The sequence below is a fragment of the Rhagoletis pomonella genome, unplaced genomic scaffold, assembly GCF_013731165.1.
Source record: "Rhagoletis pomonella isolate Grant_MI unplaced genomic scaffold, Rhpom_1.0 Rhpom_scaffold_00008, whole genome shotgun sequence".
NCBI lineage: Eukaryota > Metazoa > Arthropoda > Insecta > Diptera > Tephritidae > Rhagoletis > Rhagoletis pomonella.
The window spans coordinates 32,386,582-32,407,333 of NW_023458562.1; positions in this window are offsets into that span (position 1 = coordinate 32,386,582).

The following is a 20,752-nucleotide window of genomic DNA, read 5'->3' on the forward strand; positions in this document are numbered from 1 at the left end:
GAGGTAGCCCAGATTTATAGAATTTACTAATATAATGCTTAGACGCTTGGATATTAAGAGTAATTGGAAAAGTGGCGAAATAGTTAGGAACGATTCGACCACATCTTTCCAAAAAAGAACACGGTAGGTATACCAAGTCTGCACAGCAACCCAATGGAGCTATTCTGTCCTCTATTCTTCCCTTAGCTTCGCCGAAAAAGTGGAAAATAAATCTTGAAAATAGGTAGTGCATGTGCTCATCCTTTGGCTACTTTAATCTGGACTTTTCGGTCGCCTTCTTTAAACGGCCTTACATTCAAGGTTTAGTTGAAATTTTTTCTCTTTATCTGAGTGCCAAAAGCGACAGAGATCATTTAACCTGACTTCCAACTTATGAAAACGGGTTTGTAAGTGTACAGTTGTACAGTAACCTGTTAGGGTGTCTGTAATAAACCCTATTGTATGGAGGCTGCTTAGACGCCTGTCTTACTTCACTTTATACCCCTCAATATTATTTTGGCTTGACAAAAGCCTTTGGAGCTTCGGCAGAGTCGTTTCTCTTTCCCGAGCTCTTCGCTGACCGGGTTTGGACCTACTGCAAGGAATGGCTCACGCACTGTGGAAGCTGAGGCGGTTTCATTTCTGGCTAAGCCGTTTGCTACCTCTTCCACCTCGATTCCTTTGTGAACATGTACCTAAAATATTCGGTAGTCGGATGTCATTGTGTTCAGCAAGGGAAGTTTTTCTCATAACGGACTAGAGGGTATTTAATCCCAAAAAAGAAGATAACATTGGTTCTAATTTCTATGTACGTATGTTTATCTTTGAATTCATGCTACTGCCGTAGACAACCGCATTAAAAATACTCAGGAAGTTACGCTAAAACAAAGATGGTCTCATCCATTCACCAAAGATGCTTGCCACATGAGATAAAACCACTCTTTGGCCAAACAAAAACTTCATGAAAGAGGGTTCTCATTCTTGCTAGCTCGCATGCTGCAGCACAGTTCTCTATGACTAAGGACCCAAAAATTTACTCGTGGCTACCGTCAAACCTAGCACATTAAGAGTCCTCCTACTTTCCTACACTGTAGAGACTTTATTGTATTGATCACATTGAGAAATTTCTTCAATTTTGCTGTAAATCTTTGAGCCATCGCAAAAAATAACAGTAGGCCAAAGTCTGTAGCAGTTTTGATTTTAAACTGCTGGAGTTGAGTCCAGAAAATTTGTATGCTCCGTTTAACTTGATGCACAGCAGCTAGAAGACATAAACTTCAGCTAATCAATCGCTATGCCAAGCACAAACTCAAAAATTTTCAATTTGATTGAATTATTGATTTCTATCTTCTACAAAGCATACTTTTAGGCGCACATGCAGGTGTTTTTTAGTTTTTCTTAAGTAGTGAGATACAGCCCTACCCTACCGTAAGTGCATAAAAGTAGGCCTGGCCTGTACAATAATATTTCTTCTCTTCCCTCATTTTTCACAAATTTCTAGCTACACTAAAGCCGTAGGCTAAATGGGAAAAACATTCATCAAAATGCAAATAAAAATATTTTGCTTGAAGCGAGGAAATTTTCAATAATCTTATTTGCCTGCCTGTTCTTAGTATTATTGCTTATTGCTTGTTATTGAGGCACATGCTGTTGTTGTTATTTCGCTTTAACAACTCCTCTGCAGGCTGCTGGTATAAATACAGTTTGCACATTATTTACGAAAAATTGATGAGCTGCTGCATAACTTGAGCACTTATTGCCTCTGCTATGCTTGTTGTTATTGTGATTTTTTATTATTACCATGCTGCCGTGTTTTCAGTTGGTGCTGAGAGCGATTTGTTGTTATGTATGTACATATTTTTTGATGAAAAATAGCTAAATTTTTATGATTACGAAAATAGCGTAAAGCTACTACAATAGTGCACTAACTCACAGCTTGAGATTTTTGTACGTATCTGTTGCAGTTGCCGTGCTTCCTTGCAAGCACTGTTGCTTCGTAATATTTTGAATCTGCAATGTTGTTATTTTTGTTGCTTTTTTAGTGTAATTTTTCTTCTCTATCTTCTAAATATCTACAAAAATTTTTCAATTAGGGGATTCACAAGACGTGCTAAGCGTCGTAAAATCTTAAGCGTAAATTAGTTGTATGTAAAATAACGGTTAAAATGGTTTTAGGGGGAGCTAATGATATATTTTCTCTCAGTTTGAAAATATCTTGGTGTAGTTAGATATCCTCGAAAACCATTTTAATCATTATTTAGCGAAAAAAAATGTTAAGCTTACGATTTTACGACGCCTAATACGTCTTGTGAATTCCCTAAATATTTCATATTTAAATGACTTGCTTTTGTTGTAAATATTGTCTATTATTTTAGTTGTGTTCATGCTACATCAACAGCTGTGTCTCTATGACCGAAAAGCACATCTTTCTTTTTTCTTAATTTTCCATCTCTCCCTACCTGCATTCTTCATTACTCCATTTTATCAATTTTTCTTTTTTATTTTTTTCTTTCATTTCTTTCATTTTGTCTTCATTGATTTGTTTAAAGGAAATACACGTCTATGTAAGCGTATGCATAAATTTTCGCATGTTATTATTAAAATTTCTTCAAAATTAACTGAAATTGCTTTTCTTATTTTGAAGAATGGCAACAAAAAATTCTCCTAAGGTTACATTAACTTCATTGTGTAAGGATATTTATTTAAAGCACATGCAAGTTGATTGATTACCATACGCTGCCAATCGTTGCTACTGTTTTTTCGTTGTTTCAGGCTTTGTTGATGGCATCGCAGGCGGCTAAAATATGGGTAGATCGGCTGTCATTTGGCGGAAGAGGCACCTATCCACACTACGGCGCGTCCAAATTGTATACCATAAGAAGCATTGAGAGAATATGAAGGCAACTGCAAAATTTATACTTTGGTACTCTAAAACAGCAGGTGCTTAGATGAGAGCTATCCCTCGGGCAACGAACCAACGCATAAGCACTTAAAATATCGCATAAGCTATATCGGCTTGTAACACCTCTTAAATTTGCTTGGCCTCGATTGTGCCTTAACGTTGGTATGTAGCTACTCTGAAAGGTTAACTTAGGCTTAGATAAAGCGCGCAAACCTCTTCCTTGGAGACTCAAAAAATACTTATCTTTAACCACAAAGCTAGGAAAGCCAACCAAGCACAGGTGAGCTCGCTTGCTAAACTGCAGGGTTCGATCTACCATCACTGGTATGATAAACTTTTACATATTTAGATAGTAAGGCGGCCATCAAGACTCTACTTTCATATAATACAAACTCGGTCACCGAACTGCAAGGACGCTATAAAAAGGCTAACAGTAGCTAAAACCGTTCACCTGTATTGGGTCCCAGGGGCATGGAAGGTAATGAGAAAGCTGACGAGATAGCCAAGGAGGGTCTTCTCAAAGGCAAGACCAATTCCTCTTCGGGAAATCAAAAGATCACATAATCTGTTCTTGTACCGCCAAACAGTTAGGCTTTGGAGAAGAGCTCAGGGTTGAAGAATTGCAAAGAGTATCAATAGTTCAGACGCTAACCAAAAACGCATTAAGTGTAGGAAGTGTCGCCATCACAAACAGACTGTGAAGCATATAATTTGCAAGTGCACAGCAGACAACGGCTCACGTTACTCGGCAAAGCACAGCTGTAGGGCCTGCAGTCAGCAATCGACAAAGGACAAAAGTGTCTACTAAAATTCTCTCTATCATGGGTCCGCAATACTACGGATGTTATATTCGTCCATGTCTATTTTCCTAGAATACCATAACTTATGTTTCTTGTGTGTCGAAATTTTGATATAGAGACAGCGATGGATCACCATATAATGGAACCTAGCTTTGCAGAATTCTATCAGCCACATCACACGTTATCGACCGTTTGGTCGTGGAGGCTGAATTTTCCAACGACGGGACCAAAGATCTCTTCTTTGCCGGCAAAACCTGGCATTGATATCGCATAGCGTGATTCTGAAAGCGATCGTTTGCGCACTCCAAGCGTTCACAGAAAAGATATTTGGACGCCTCGTCCTACTCTTCCGAAAATGAGGTAAGTGTAGTGGAATCTAATTTTATACCGGATTTTGACATGGAACTCAGCCGCTGGTGTGAAAGTGATTACGCTACGACGAAGTATCTGTGCCACCAAAATTCCAACATCATAGCTCATTTACCACATCTTATAATCTGGCTGGATGCCATGTAATTTTCATGCTTGATTTCCACTGGGTATATATGACAAAGTTGGGCATTAAAAAATACCTATTTTTGTTAAATTCGTTTCCCATGGAATTTGTAAATCGCACACACTTTTCGTCACTTCACTGCCAAGTGGAAATTCGACATAAGGCACCAAAAATGTAGCTTAAGGAAAATATATTTCAAATGAACTGGTCGTACTCCTTATAAAATCACACCAACTCCAGTGTACTGGACCAATACAGTGACGTTGGACCGAAGATTTAAAAAATTTGATTGGATGCGAATACTGCGTTGAAAGATTACCTCTGGTAAGCGATGGCTTTCCAGTGATCATAAATTGAAATATTCAGATGTAAATACTACCAAAATTTTACTCTGTTTGTTATCCTCAAAAGAAGATTTTATAACGCAATCGCACCTTAAAGCGTTCTCTATGTAATTCATCGAAACCGGTATAGAAATTATTGGCGTATTAATTGAAAACTTTTAAAATATGACATTATATATATTTTATCGATATATTTATTGTATTGTGCCAATAAATGAACATGTGTACTATGAATTTATGAGCATACTAGCCAATGCCCGCTTGCTTCGCGGCGCCTAATAAGACTCTTTTGCGTTGGCCAATACAAAAAAACCAATATAAAGTAAACATTTTTAGTTTAAATTGAAACGACTAAACAACGGAATCCACCTGATACATAGGCCAAGAATAGTAGCGCTGTGATACCATATCGAATACTAATCCCTTTCGATGTTATGAGTTTTACCGATGGTCTTATTTCCACCTGTAAGATCTCTGCCAAGAGTACGTAATATTCTTCTATCATCTTGCAACTTCAACATTGGTCCGATGTACCATGTAAGCCAATAAAAGTCCTTATAAGGAAACTAAAGAGCACAGATGAGCGTTTTCAGTTATAGGAGGGCCAAGAATCCTAAATCCACCTTCCACTTTCTTCTTCTCCTATTCGTTTTCGCCATTTTCGTACATCCTACCAGCCACATAAACAAATTAATTATGGTCGAGCGTTAATTGCAAATTAGTTGCTAACATTGTCGATTACAACGAAGCGGCGCCAAAAATGAAAGAAACCAAGTGCATGGCAGTTAATAGAGAAATAACGAAAAAAATTCACGTTCGCACTGCCACTCAAAAAAACAAAAAAAAAAAAACAACCTAAAAAGGCGGAATCTTGCGAAATTAATGCTTTGTAATTAAACGCCAAAATAAAACACAGGCAAAATGTGCAGAGAAAAAGAAAAATCACAATGAAAACACAAGTCGCGCGTAGAGCGTCGTGTGTGTTGCTTGAAGGACAGTGTGTGGCAATTAAAAAAATTACACGCATAGCGGGTGGCAGCACCACATAATGCAGTAGCTGAATGCCTTTGCCAGCTGTTGTTTTTATTTCTTGTTAATTTTTTTCTCGCTGCGTTGACGAACTTTTAATGTTTTTCCAAGCGAGCGTTAGTGGGTACACCGTAGATAGTCTTTGTCTGCTGTCGTTTGAGCGCCACATTTTGGGTGGTGGCGGTGGCATAAATAAATCAGTATAATATGAAAAACCATTAAAGCTGCACAAAACACACACACACATCCGCGATTCTACGAAAACATATTCGCATTTACAAAATACACTGGTGCAATAGTAAGCACGCATTTACACCCATACACACTGCTACTTTCATTTACAGCGCTACTTTCGTATATAAGCGTTGGCATAACATCACGTTCGCAACGTGTATGCCAGCTGTCTGCTTCTGTTACATAAATGAGTTGCCGTTGCAACGGAATGGCGCACAGTGGTCAGAGAGTGGCAGAAAGTCCTAACTTCCAAATATCCAACTAAGCGGTTGCCTCGATTATAAACATGTCCACTAACAGGTTTTAAGGATTCTTTCCTGAGAAACGCGACTCTACCAATTATCAAAGCACACAGGAATTCGGTGTTGTATAGAAATACTTTTTACACGTTTTGAACTAGTAGCCAGAAAAATTTCAGCTGCGTCCGCCTGCGTCCATGTCGCCAATCGGCAATAACTGAACGCTTCACACTGGCAGATCCCTACAAAAGTTGCAGGAAAAGATAGGAATCGTAACTCGATCTTGCTACTTCAATCATTTCCACTAGGGAAAGAAAAAGTAAGCAAACTGTTAAAAATTTTCATACTGCCACGCCCACTAGACTAGCGGCGGATATGGTAAATGCTATCGGGTTCCATTGAAATTCGGTTTGCAACTTTGATTAAATTTGGAAGACGTACGTTTGAAATATGGTCAAAATCGGTCAATTGCCACGCCCGCCAGCTAACGGAATTTTGTGTTCTAATGAGGCAAGGACTAGTTACGGTCTTCCGAAATAGCAAACATTTTGTGCAAGATCTATTTTTGCACCTTACAAACCGACTTTCAATGAAATCGTGGCGGCATGACTGATCGCCAATCCGCACAATTTTTTATATATCTTGGAGTTTTTATGCAAAAATTAATCTTGCACGAAATTTTTGCTATTTTGGACGATCATTACCACATTAGGATAAAGAATTCGATTGGCTGGTGGGCGTGGATGTTGACCGATTTGTCACATCTTTCAGATTTACGTTGTCCTCCGTTAATCGAAATTACATATCGAATTTAATTTAAATCCGAAAAAATTTACGATATCCGCCCCTTAATGTAGTAGACGTGGCAGTCCGCTAAATTCAACCATTCTTCCTATTTATTCACAATTTATTATATTGTTATACAATTTTGAGCAAAATCGGAGCACACTTATTACTTTTTGTCCACTTCCGCCAGCCGCGCCGTTTTAAAAACACGTTAAACACATATTCCGCTGCTACTGCACATACAGTGGCGAAAATATAAATAGGGAAGAGATATTTTAGCATTCTTTGGCTATTTCCCTTTCGTTCATCTAAGTGTATTATTTTGTTACGAAAGTATAGCTCGTTATCTAACAAAAACTATGTAAGTCAAAATTTATACTTTGTACAAAAAATAGTACAAATACAAAGTTTCACCAAAATTTTGAGACTTTTAATTAGATTTCTCAGAAACTTTCTGAGTATGCAGTTTTGTAGCCCGTTCAATTTTAGTGCAGAAAGTGGAAGAATTAGTTAGCTTTACTCTTAATTTTTGTCAAATTTTATTTAATGGAAGGTGCTACTCATTTTCTCCACACAAATAAATTGTCAAAGATACTTTGTATGGCAGAAAATGCGTGACCAAAAAATTGCCAAAAATCAGCGGAAAGTCCTAGCTTATTTAAACTTGCACTTTGTTAAAATCGGACGTTCTAAAAACTGCATATCTAAAACAAAATGTGAAAATCTGATTAAAAAGTTTGAAATTTTGATGAAAATTTGTTGATTTTTGGATCTTTTTTTAATGTTCTACAGAGTTTGAACTTTTGCTTTACATGTTTTTTTTTTTACTTTCAGTAAACTTAGAAAAATAGCCTGAACTTGCTAAAATATCTCTTCCCTATTTACATTCTCGTCACCGTACTGTTTTTATAGGTATTTCATGTTCCTGTTTTAATGTCTAGCAGCGGTTTTGTAACGCTTAATGAAATGTTTTGGTATGCCAGTAAAGTTAATAAAATAATTGTTGGATAGACAAACGTGCGAAAGGATGGTTGGCGCGAGGTGTACGTAATCAGCAATTAGATATGTTTGCAAGTATGTAAATATACCCATATACCATATATGAATATGTGCATAAATGATCGTTCGCATTGTCGCTCCCACCACCACACATGCCAATTAACTATGCAGACAATAAACAAATGGCAGGTGAATCATTTAACAAACATATACTGCATACATATGTACATGATTATATATATCCGTGTTGCATAAATGAAATTTTTGTTGCAATCGCGTGGGCTTTACTTTCAATCGGTTACTACTTATATTTTCCAACTTCCGTAAAACCGATATTCTTCGCCCCATTTATAACCTAACAATTTAATTAAATTAGTAAGTATAATCAACTATTTCAATACAGGTGCCAAATGAAAAAAAGTTTAAGAGAGCTTAATTTCGAAGCTATTTTTGAAGAGGGTTGCCACCTGTTTGAAAATTAAATTTCGCACACAGATGGTTTATGACCTGGATTGAAAAATAAGCTACTTCCTTAACCGCTTTCGCGATCGGAACCAAATTTGCCACACTTCCTACGGATTTGCCAGAGCTGATCTTTGACAGAGAATAATAGCCGACCCTCTCCTTTATTTCGTTTGCCTAGGAATGGCAGGTATATTGGAAGATCTTTTAATACAGCTTCTCAAAGGAAGGTCTTATCAGAAATGGAGGTCCCTCTCATATTGCTAACTGGGTAGGTATTTTTTTCTGTAATTTGTGCATTTTTGGCATTTTTATCATAATTTTCGTTCCATATTACATTTTAGGTATTAATACAACCAATTAAGAGTAAATTAATGCATGGCCTGCTGAAGGGGAGTATGAGTAAAAATAAGAATACGAAAAAAGGGGGCGGCAACCAAAAAAAAGGTTACTCATAAATTTGTAAACAGATACCGAGCAACTAATTGCGCGTAGGCGTTTTGGCTTTTGCTAAATTAGAACCACAAATTTAGGCACAGTATTTGATAAAATTCCAAGAGAGTGTGAGCAATAGGCGAATGCCAACCTGATAAGTAGGGAATGTTTTATACTAATTTATGAGGAATAAAAATGATTTTTTTTCTGATAATTGTAGCACGTTCTCTACGTAATGAGGGAGTAGTAAATATGCTGCCGAGATGTACAAATATGGCACTCAAAGTAAGCCATCAAATTAGATGCTTGCTGCTTTAAAGCACACACAAAGAGTCATGCTACTGAGCATATTTGCGTATATCAAATGTCATTTGGTCATTCGAGCACATTTTTGGGTTCAAAAAACGTAGTTAAAAGGATTAAAAACGATTTATCTTACTTGTGCTGGCAAAGCACGCACACCGATGAAATCAACGACAATTGCTGTAGCGCTGGATAGCTGGTTGAAATATTTCATTCAAATGGGAAACTAAAAGGCAAACAGCAAATCAAAATAGAGGACACATAGTAGTTGCAAAAAAAACGTATGGAAACCCAGATCCGTTATGTAAGCCAAAGCAAGCGTATTTGGAAAATCAATGTACTTAAGCCACAGCAAATCAGATTGAGGGGCAAAGCTGATAAGAAAAACACACAAAAATACAAGCTTAGGAGCAAGAAAAAGGCGTATGAATATGCGTACGTACGTGCATATGCATGCAGAAATATTTGTATTTAAGTATATCAGCAGCAAGCAAATCGCAACAAATCCTTTTGTAAGTCGTGCAAGTATCCTGTCAATTTTTAAATGGAAAAAGGTACGTTAAGGAGGTTCAAAATAAGTAAAGTCGTAGGATTGTTCTATATCGAAAAAAGTATACCCTCGTTTTTTTTTTTATTTTGAAATAAAAAAATATTTAGAGTACGCTCAGAGCGCTCAAAGTTTTCCACGTATTTTGTATAGAAAAAATGGAATAAAAACCCATAAAAATCGCTTAAATTAAAAAATGGTAAAATAAATAATTTCGCATTATTCCTGAAGAGAAACGGAATTCGCCGAGTGAAAAATATTTATTTTCAAGAATTCTGTACCATTTCTACGAAAAGTTGTTTTTTTCGCATATAAAATATGTACATGGAAAACTTTGAGCGACCTCTAAGTATTTTTCATCTGGAAATACAAAAAAAACATGCATATATGTTTTTCGATTTAGAATAATCCTAGAGTCTGAAAGCATTAAAACTCTTACTTTATTTTTCCACATGCATTTTTGGACCACCCTAAGGTACATATGTAGGTACATAGTAAGTTTGTGATTGCGTATCGCAATGTAAAGCCATACAAGAAGCTCATGCACACACATTCACACTTTTCAATCACTTACTACTTTTTTGTTAGGACATTTTAAAGCCTGCACATTGTGCGTACCGTTATACGAACGGATTGAAATGCTTACTTCGAAAAAATCTTAAACCAACTAACAAACAAATAAATCAGTGAAAGCAAAGAAAAAAAATAATACCCAAACAATAGCCGTATTTAACAAAAACGTACAAATCTTCCAACGACATTTTGTGCACAAACGGGCCGCAACCGTACGTGTTTGTATGTACATACATATATGTTTAGGGCTGTGAGTGAGCGCCCGACATGCCTGATGTACAAAGTCGCATAGCTATTCAGTTGCTCGATGGCATTGATTTAGTTGTATTGCTTGTGAAAATAAATGTGCCCGGATTTTGTATTTTGACCTCATTCATTTTCTTGTGGTAGGAGGAGGTCAACGAAAGGTGGCGTACAAGAGATCAATCTGTATTGTCCCAGCAAGAAAATGCTGAAATCTAATTTGATGCAGTTTGCATTTCCGTGTTGTTACCCTGTTTCTCTATTTTGTCTAAAATGTATGCTAGATGTTTTATGGTCAAGTAGCTACGACTATTAGTATGCCCGCGTGGCATTAAATCGAAAAAAAAAATTAATAACAAATTCTGCATTATTTTTAGATTTTGAATTCAAAAAGACTTAAAGGCAAACTACAGACTAAAGACAAAATTTTTCAGTAGAAAGAAAACGCTATCAACGGGAAGATTGTCAAATCACTTTTTCTGGAATATAGTACCATTAGAATTCTCTCCCTTTTTAAAAATAATTTGTACTTGATTTAAAAAAAATCTTTTTTGGGCAAGAAATACTGATTATTTTTTATTTGTATTTTATGATGCCGTATTCCCCTTTGACCTTAAATGAATTTAAATTTCATTATGGGAAATACGTCGCTGCTAACTATAATCATTAGGTTTATCTACCCTGTCGGAAATACAAACAACCAACAGAAGTTTTAGATTTTTTCCACACGACTTTTTTTTAACACTTCGTGAATTTTCAGTTATTTCTAGAGATTTCTTTCGGACTGTTTTCGAGATTATTCGTGATTTATATTTTTCGAGACATTTGTGGATGATTCGCGTTTTTTTTAGATTTTTCGGAATTCTTCTTGGCGCTTTTCAGAAGTTTTTGTGTTTAATTTTCCGATACGTTTTGGGAATATCTCGGGACTTTCCAGGACTTTAAAATAATTTTTCGGGAATTTTCTGTTGAAACATCAAACATTACTTTTCTAGCTTGTTTTGAATTTGTTTGGGACTTTTGGAGATCTGGTCAGTATTTTCAGAATCTTTTTCGGATTTTGAGGGATTTTTTTGGGTTTTATTTTTCAAGGCCCCTTAAATTTCGGCGGGAGTTTTCGAGATGCTTCGTGTTTTTTTAACCGGATTTTTCGGGACTTTTCGGATCGTTCGACTTTTGTTTTTGTATTTTCTGAGACCTTTGGATCATTCGCATTTTTTTCAAAATATTGGGTTTTTATTGTTGCAAGACCTATTGGGACTTTCTCGCGAAAATTCAGGATTATTTTTGTTACATTTTTTTGATTCCTTTTGTTTTTTAGTATTTGATCAGGAATTTTCAAGTGCAACGTTTGTGTTTTATTTTTAGAGACTTTTGGAGATCTTGTAAGTTTTTTAAGTGTTTTTTCGGATTTTTAAGGTCTTCAGAATTTTTCGTGTTTTTCCAGGACTTTTTAGGAATTTAGGTCAGGAAATATCAGGTGGGAACCCATGCTTATTTTTTCCAGTTGGATTTGCATTGTATCGAAACTTTTTGAGTTCTTGTCAGTTTTGTCAAGAGGTTTTTCGGATTTCATCAAGATTTTTTCCCTCGTGCTTCATTTATCGGGATTGTTCAGTAGTGCTTGGTATTGCCTTGAGGTTTTTCGAAGCTTTTTTCTTTTTGGACCTTTAGGAATTTATAGGGCAATTTCAGTTGCAAAAGTAATATAAATGTTAACTGTTATTAATGCTTTATAAAAGCCAAAATTTTCTCAGCCCAATTTCGATTTTGGAATTTTTTCTTTCAAAAACAGTAGAGGTTTTAAGTTTACTGTTTTTTTTTATGAAACTCGGAATCTAAATGTCTTAAAACTGCTTTGCTAATGTTAGTCCGAGTAAAAAGAATTCTTCCCCAATAAATGCTAAAAAAAAGCCTATCCAAATCTATTGAGAAAATTTCAGAAATGTAGCTTATTTAATAATTCTATAATGCGATATTGGAGAATTGCAGAATGTTAGTAGGAGATGTAGTATACCTTTAGGCACTAATTGGTGTAAGTCGACTAAATACGTTGGAACTAATTTCCTGGGAAAACTGATTTCCTACATCAGTGGTGCTTTATGACGGCGTAGGTACTTGCATAACGAGGTTGCAGATAGCGATTAGCCGCAGGCGAGTGTTTTTCAGTCAGTCAGCATTTCCTACTGAGCAACAAGTTATAAATACTTAAAAATAAATACCATACGAGGCCACGATTGAGTGTTTCCTCTCGTTGGCGGGTAATCCTGTTTTAACAACTCTTTTATGAAAAGATTTTGTATGAATATGTATGCATATTTATTGAAGCGCCTACTCCAATCAGAATACAATACTTCCATGCATATGTATGTACGTATGCACTTGTCTGAGTGCTACTACTTAGGCGCATGTTTGTTTGCCTTTTATTGTAGCCGAAACGTGACTAAAATGATTTTGTCCACATTTCTTTCACTTTTCTGCCTCTATGTATGCCACTTAGCCAGTTTCTACGTTCACTTGCAAGCTGCTTTCTTGCCTAATCCTAGCTAGTTTTTGCCAACTACGTACTATATGCACATACATACATACATAGATATGTATGTGTATTTAGGTGTGCATGTATTTGTTTATCCTTAGGAATTTTCGGGCATAATTTATACGTCCACATTCAATGCCTTAAATTTTGCTAGCCACACATAAATGTTTCGCATGCCAGCCGTTTTACGCTTCAAACTGTTTTCGCATTTCTATTTTTCTTTGCTTGGCTTTCCTTGTTTGCTCCTTGAGCCATTCACTGCTCTTCTTCTTCTTTTCATTTGCCTTTTATATGTACCGCTTCTTTATGCTCCCTTTCCTTCTGCTGCTATACGCAGTTAGCCTCATTTTTATGCACACCCTTTATTTTGCAAACAATAAAACAGCAAATCAGTAATCAGGTTGTATATTCAAGTGGTTTCTTTGCCGTCTTCTTTAAGAAAGGAAAATAATATTCTGGATATCCTTATAATAAATGCCTTTTTAGTTAAGCTGCCAATTTAGCATTGCTTTGTTGGATAATTGCATTCTAATGATACTTATCGTGCGTTTGTTGCGAGATGGCAGTAAATCTCTTTTTTTTTTTTGAGGGCGTGCAAAATGATTCAGCAATAAAATGAAAGGATTGTTTTGAAGTGTTAAAAAGAGTATTCTGAGGATGAAAAATTATATGTGAATCCCAAAAAAAAATAAAAAGATGAAGAAATGAATACAAAAATAAGAAAGTGGTTGGAATGAAGTACATGCAGTGTTGGGCCTGCACTTGTTATATGGCTTTGAAGAGGCTATCTAAAAGATATGGTTACTACATCAGGGTTGAATAGTTGGATCAAGTTCTAAATTTAAATGGAAAATGAGACTTTAGTTTACACGAACAAATAAGCTTCGGATATTAGAGTCTTTTTACCATGACAATGGTTTGATTATAAGAAACGTTGGAAATGTCAGATTGAGTCAAAGTGAGCCATTTGTGCTACTGGTTAAGCAAGCCAGCTTTATATAATCAAAGAGAAGCTAAAGACAGCCTGCCAGAGCGAGTGGTGAGAAATCACTTGGATTCCGTAGCGCGGTTTTAAGTATCTTCCCTGACGAGGTAAGAGAGAAAAATATTCAACTCCTTCCCCGAAGCGAAATACCAAAGTTTAATTCTTTATTTCCAAATATGTAAATTGGAGAAGGAATGTGGAGGAGAGAGACACCCCGCAAAGTTCAGGAATGGCTCGGCTTAGCACTTGAAAACAATTAACCCTCATACGATCCTTAAAAAAAATCACACTTAATATCTTCTGGGGTGAAATATCACCCACTACTTTTCATTACACAAAGTAGCATAAATCGCAAAAAAAATTTGTTCATGTCATAACAGTTTCAATTTTTTAATTGATATGTAATAAAGTTTTTTTTACATACTTAAAGGCTTATAAAGATATTGGTATTTATTATATTGTTATAATTTACAAAGAGTTCACAAATATATAGAGAAATTAGTCGGAAAATGTTCTAATATATATATCGTTAATTTTTTTTCCTTTATAGAGCTAGTTTAAGATTTTGGTACTATATTTCCACAAACATTTTGCAAATATATCGAAAATTTAGTCGACCAACCTTTCTAATATTTTGGACAAACTTATCGATAACAATATCGATATTTGTCTCATTAATACATCAATAAAATTTTATGATATACCATTATGAACAACAATGTGTTCAGTTATATCTGTGCCACAAAATTAATCTCGTAAGTTAAAAGCACATGCAACTTTTTTTTGAAATATAGTATTTTTACTCATCTGTCTAATAATATTTAAAATAAAACTCTTTTAGTTATAGTTTTGAAAGTAAAGTTCCTCCAGCTCACGCGCATCTAAATACCGCACGGTTAAGTTTTTGCACAGCTTTTAGAAGAAACTTAAATTCAAAATGGAAGTAGGAAACTTTGGCCTTGCATTCAATTCTAAATAAATTGCCTTTATTGCCAAGATTCTACGAACGTTATCGATAATAATAAGACAGCCACTTCAATGCAAAATACGAATTCTTTCTGCATTGCTGCGCTAACTACAAACACGATTGGAAGGCTAAACACTTGCAGATACTGAAAAAAACCCGAGGTAAACTTGAAGTACGCTCCAACCAAAGCCAATCATTGCGAAATCCGCGCGAAGGCAAGGAAATTGAAAAGGTAATAACAAATAAAGTAACATAAATCAACAACAACTGCTGGACCAGTTCGTAAGCTAAGTGGCGGCATCAGCGCGCTGAGTTGAATGCGTGTACATAGAGCTGCTGTGGCAAAGAGCGATTGCTGATGATGTTTAACCTGTACTAGTTATCAGCGAAAACGCAGCAGTGAAGGCGCCGCGCTGACGCTTGAAGTGGTCATAAAGTATCCAAGGTAATTGGAATGCATATACCTATTTGATAACTAAGCGCAGATAAGTGTTGTACTTGTATATTCGCATTGCTTGCTAGTTGCAGCTACTTTATGCAGGTAAGCTAAATTAAGGTTAATGATGATGCAACACCAATCACTTTTCGCAATAATTTTTCGTTGAACTGCAGACAATGCAAATTTATCTTGAAGTTTTTGCTGATTTACAACGAAATACTACTTCAGCATGGAGAGTTGCAAGAAAATTTAATGAACGTAGAAATATTGCTATATTAAGGAGAGTGCTGCATAAATTGTAGGGTTTCGCGAAATTCTTTGTTGTGAAAATATAATGGATTTGGCTGTTGAGTATGCACTCTAATAAGGCTTTAATCGTACTAATGTAAAGATAATATAACATTTTTTTGTAGTAAATATTCATTAGTACATAAAGGACTTCAAATGTCATACTTAATAAAGGCGGTCTAGTATGGAAGAGATTGCGACAAGTGTGGCTGTCCTTTCCTGTTAAATTCAGAGATAGGACACTTCGTTACTTGAATCAGCATAACTTTAAGAAAGATAAGGTAAATATTTTTTCTTAAGGCAAATATTTCAGGAAACACCAAAAGCTGCTATAAACAAGCCACCAAAGAAAAATTTAGAAAAAAATTCATTTTAATTAAATTTAATAGATAATAACATTTTTAACGGTTAGTGTTATAAGTAGAGGTCGAATTTGTATGCAAAAAATAAGCCTAAGAATATATGTCATCATAACTATAAACAAAATACAGTCAGACTCAAAAATATGAAATCCCCGACGTTTTGACGATTTTATTTATTTATATTTTTCATATCAAATTTTTCTTATTTTTCTCATAAAAATACAATTCAATCAACAGCAAAACCCACCAGGATCAAGTTTTTTGATTTCATACAGAACTCGGGGAAAATGCGAGAAATACAAAAAAAAAATTCATCAAAATTTTAAATTTTTCAACTCAACGTCTTAGAAAAATGTTGAGTATGCAATTTCGCAAAAATCGAAAAATATCAAAAATAAACGGTAATTTTTAGCGAATTTATATTTGTGCTAGAAATTGATGAGCTAAAAAATCGAATAAGAAATTGAAAATTTTGATGAGCATTTTTCCGAGTCCTGTATGAAAAAAAAAAGAATCATGTAGTTTTTGCTGTTGAATGAACTATATTTTTTATAGAAAAATAATAAATAGGCATTTATTATGATTAGTTTTGAGTTCAGACCCACGACCGACCAAAAAAGCCTTAATAAGCTAAAGTAGGTTTTAAAATTTATCTTGCCTTTAAACACAAATTTTGTTCCGAAAAAAATGTGTTTGAAAGGCAGATAAATATTAAACCTATTTGTGAAAACGGCACTAACTACCGTGGTTTCACCAGCATTTTAATATATGCTATGAAATATGATTTTTTCTCTTCTGCCAGTTTTCATAATAAATTCAAATAAAAATAATATTTTTTCACTTTAATCGTTTTCGTGAAACAATAAAAATCCCTTTTTAACGATTGTTCTAGATAGAAAATATGAAAAACTCAGGAAATGATCTAAAAATAAACAACGGTTAGTTTCAGTGCCTGCTGTAAAGAAAAAAGATATTACATTTTGCAAATGTTCACTTAAAGTGAATTTGATTTTTTAACAGTTGGCAACCCTTTGAAATCCCTTTTTTGAAGTATTTCATTAAAATAACTGATTAAAATTAAGTCAACTCTTAAACAGGTGGCAGCCACTTTTAAAAATATTTTCGAAACCTTCAAAAACATCTTTTGCTTGTCTTGACAACAGTTTTTAGCGATTCATTTAACTTACGGATTTAATTTAAATTGACAGTTGCTTACAGGTGGCAAGCCTATTAAAAAAAAGGTTTGTCACTGATATTTCGATCAACATCCATGTTGTAATATATTATTTTACTTATGAAAAACTGGGGTTTGATTTTTAATAGGTGGCAACCCTTAAAAAAAATTGTAATACTTCATTTAACTTGTTAATAACATTGAATTAAAATTTTTGAATAGGTGGCAATCCTCATAAAAATATTTTCATACTAAAACTTTCTTAAATCTTGAGCTTATTATTTAAAATGGAATTTAAAATTTTAAGCAGGGGGTAACCCTCTTCAAAATATCTAGAGTAATTAGTAGGATTATCTGTGACAATCCACCATTTTCGACCAATAGCCATTGTTTTTCAAATACCTGAGCTTGTGTGTGGTTAGATTGTGTTGGCTTGTATTCCACTTGAAATTTTTTTTTTCAATAGAAGAGATTCTCATAAATCTGAAATTGCTGGCCCCAATATCTGAAGCTGATTTTAATACACTGAATTTAAACAACTGCAAATCTTCATAAAAATCCTCAAAAAAAACCCTTACCGAACGAAATCAAACACAAAAGCAATTTCAACCGAAAAGTCCAATATTCGCATTGAAAATTGGCGAAATCGAAAAAGTTTTTGTCACAATGCATAAATTTTGAAGCGGCTCACTAAAAGTTTGCGCGCAAAATGCGAACGTTACTTTCACTGCGATGCAGGACAAAGAAAAGGAACACAAAAAAAAGAACAAAAAATTGGAAAGTAAAAATGCAAAACAGGATACATTTCTTTAGCCGCAACAGTGGTGGCTGCCTATGCGAGTACAAAAAAAAGGCTCAACAACAGCGAATGAGTTTGCGGCTTAAAAACTAAAATTGACAGCACTCAAACACTGTTTTATTGGAAAACTGCGAACGAGATACTAAAAATGTACAAAGTAAGAATGGAACGTTGTGCGTCTGGCGCTTTTTTTTTAGATATTTTACATACCCCTTATTTTTTGATTTGGAGCTAGCGCTCCAAAATACTTTTTTTTGCGCTCAAGTTGTATGCTCTTCTCACTCTGCTCCCTTTCAATTGGATTTTGTTGCTTTCGCCTGCGTTGATTGCTGGTACTGTAAAGCAACTATTGTTCGCTTTTGTGCTACGCTTGCCAACTATCACAAAAAGAATATCTCGATAAGGGTCTTGTTTGAGAGAAAGTGTGAATATGCGTATATACGCGTTTGTGAATACACGTACAAATATGGGAATTCATATAGATACATACATACATATGCATGTTAGAACATGAAAGTGGAGCCTATTGTTTATATAGGAATTAAGTGGAAAAATTGGGTCACTATGCTGGCTATTTGCTTTGAGGAAACACAAAAGTTAGATCTATAAACGAGTGTACATAGTATACTATATGGTGGTAGGGGAGTGTGAGAAGAGAACTTTAAGTTTCATGTTCATTATTTGTACGCATGTGAATTTTGCATAGAGAACTGCATAAATGCATATGAATAGCTTCTGTCCTTTTGTATAGATTTTGGGGATTATTTATTTCAGATTATTTGGCAGTTTTCAGCTTCCAAAAGTTTTTTTGGAAGCTGTCGGAATTGCATGGCGGATTTTCTGGATATACTATTTTTAGGACATTTTGTGAACCTCCATCATCTTCAGGGAATTTGCTTTCACGTTCTATTGATATGCTTTGCATTCTTACAGATTTTTCAGTCACGCTTTAGATTTCCTAGGAATACCCCTTTGGATGTTGTCGAAAATGTTGGAATTTTTTATAAATTCTTTTATAAATTTTCGGGATATTCATGAACTATACTATGAATGTGATTCCTCAGCGTTGGTTGTCTTGCTGTGGCGAGGGGGGCTAAGTGGTGTCATAGTATACATAATTCACAGCGTGACTAGATATTTCGGACATGGGTTGATCACAAATTAAATGCAATTTAGTAGGATGACAGACTATACGGTAACCAATTTGGACTTCAACTGTAACGTGTAAGTGTTCTTCCCATCCAGAAGCGACTGGAGTAGAGATTGAGTTGCTGACCAAGAGGCTATCTCTCTAAACACCAACGGATCCACGATGGATTGCGGTGTGGGAGCACATGTCTACTCTGCGGAACTCAGTTTGGATCCGTGTCTACGATTGGAAAATGATACAAGAATCTTCCAAGCGGAAGTTCAAGGGATCCAAGAATCTTGTCAAATCCTAGGCAAATCACCGGTTACCAAGTCTAAGCTAGTGAGGGAATGCAAAGTGATACTGTGCTCAGTGTCTCAGTCAACCACCATCTCTCTTGTATGGGTTTCCGGACAAAAGAACATAGAAAGCAATGAGAAGGAACGAGCCGGTTTAGATGAATCCGAAGCGGTGACACAGTGGCAAAAATAGGACTACCTCACAATGGGATTTGTCGCAGCTGTTAACTAGAAGATAGCGAAGAAAGCTTCCAGCATTTCCTTTGTGAATGTCCAGGCCTTTCGAATATTCAACATAGAACATTAGGCAAACATCTGGTAACACAGCTAACCGTCCTAAGTATCAGGAGCCACCATTAGCGAAATCGGTACATTCATTATAGAATCAAAATGGTTCGACATATAAACATAGTATATGCATAGACAAAATATCACCTGCGAGATATGCATCAAACTGCCGCAGAAACGGGCTAAATGTGTCCCAGACAGCGACTAGAAAGCACTACAAACAACCAACCAACCAACTATGAATATGAGCATACAAGAAAATCTTTTGAGACTTTGGAACGGCTGAGCCTTAATGGCAGTTTCCTGATATCGCACTTTCGGATTTGTTTTTTTTTGTAATTGAAATTGCTTGGGATTTACAAGATTTCTAGCATTTTTCGAACACTCCCAGAGTCAAATTTTTCCAGAAGTACTTTTCATTTTTTTCATATTTTCGAGACACTCTCGCAAGACATTTTTCGAGGGCTTCGGGTTCTTCTAGAACTTCAATTATTTTTATATTTTTTTTTGGCTTCTCTCCGAACTTTGATATGCTTTTAGATATTTGGATATTTTATGGGTCGTTTAAGGATTTTCTTGGGACTCATGAAATTTTGTCGCAGTTCTATGAACATTTTTGTGGAATTATTTTCAGATTTTTTTTTGTGTATTATATTTTAATTTTTTGTTATTTATTTAGCTTGAGGCCGTTCTTAATGAAAAACTATTGTGTGGAAGCAACAATAATTTATGAAAACGGTACAAGTGATAGCTATTTCGGAAATCACCATATTTTTTTCATTTGTTAAGCCAACTACAATCGAGCGCAGCTATTCCAGTGCTATTTAAACTTGATCATTCGGTTGTTGGTTTTGTTAATAATTCTATTTTTAGAATGTTTACCTTTTAAGTGTACGTCCTTAAGTTACTCTTTTTAGTATATCTTTTTTAAGTTTTCATTTAAATACCATTCCGCATTGGAATCTGGTTCTTTATACAAAACTAAAGATAATGCATTTTCTAAGATAAGTGAGCCACTATTTTCGATCAAAAGTACAACCTAGAATGCAACCTTGATTAATTAGCATTGCGTAATTCAAATTTATTTTCACAAAAATGACTTTACAGTAAAATTA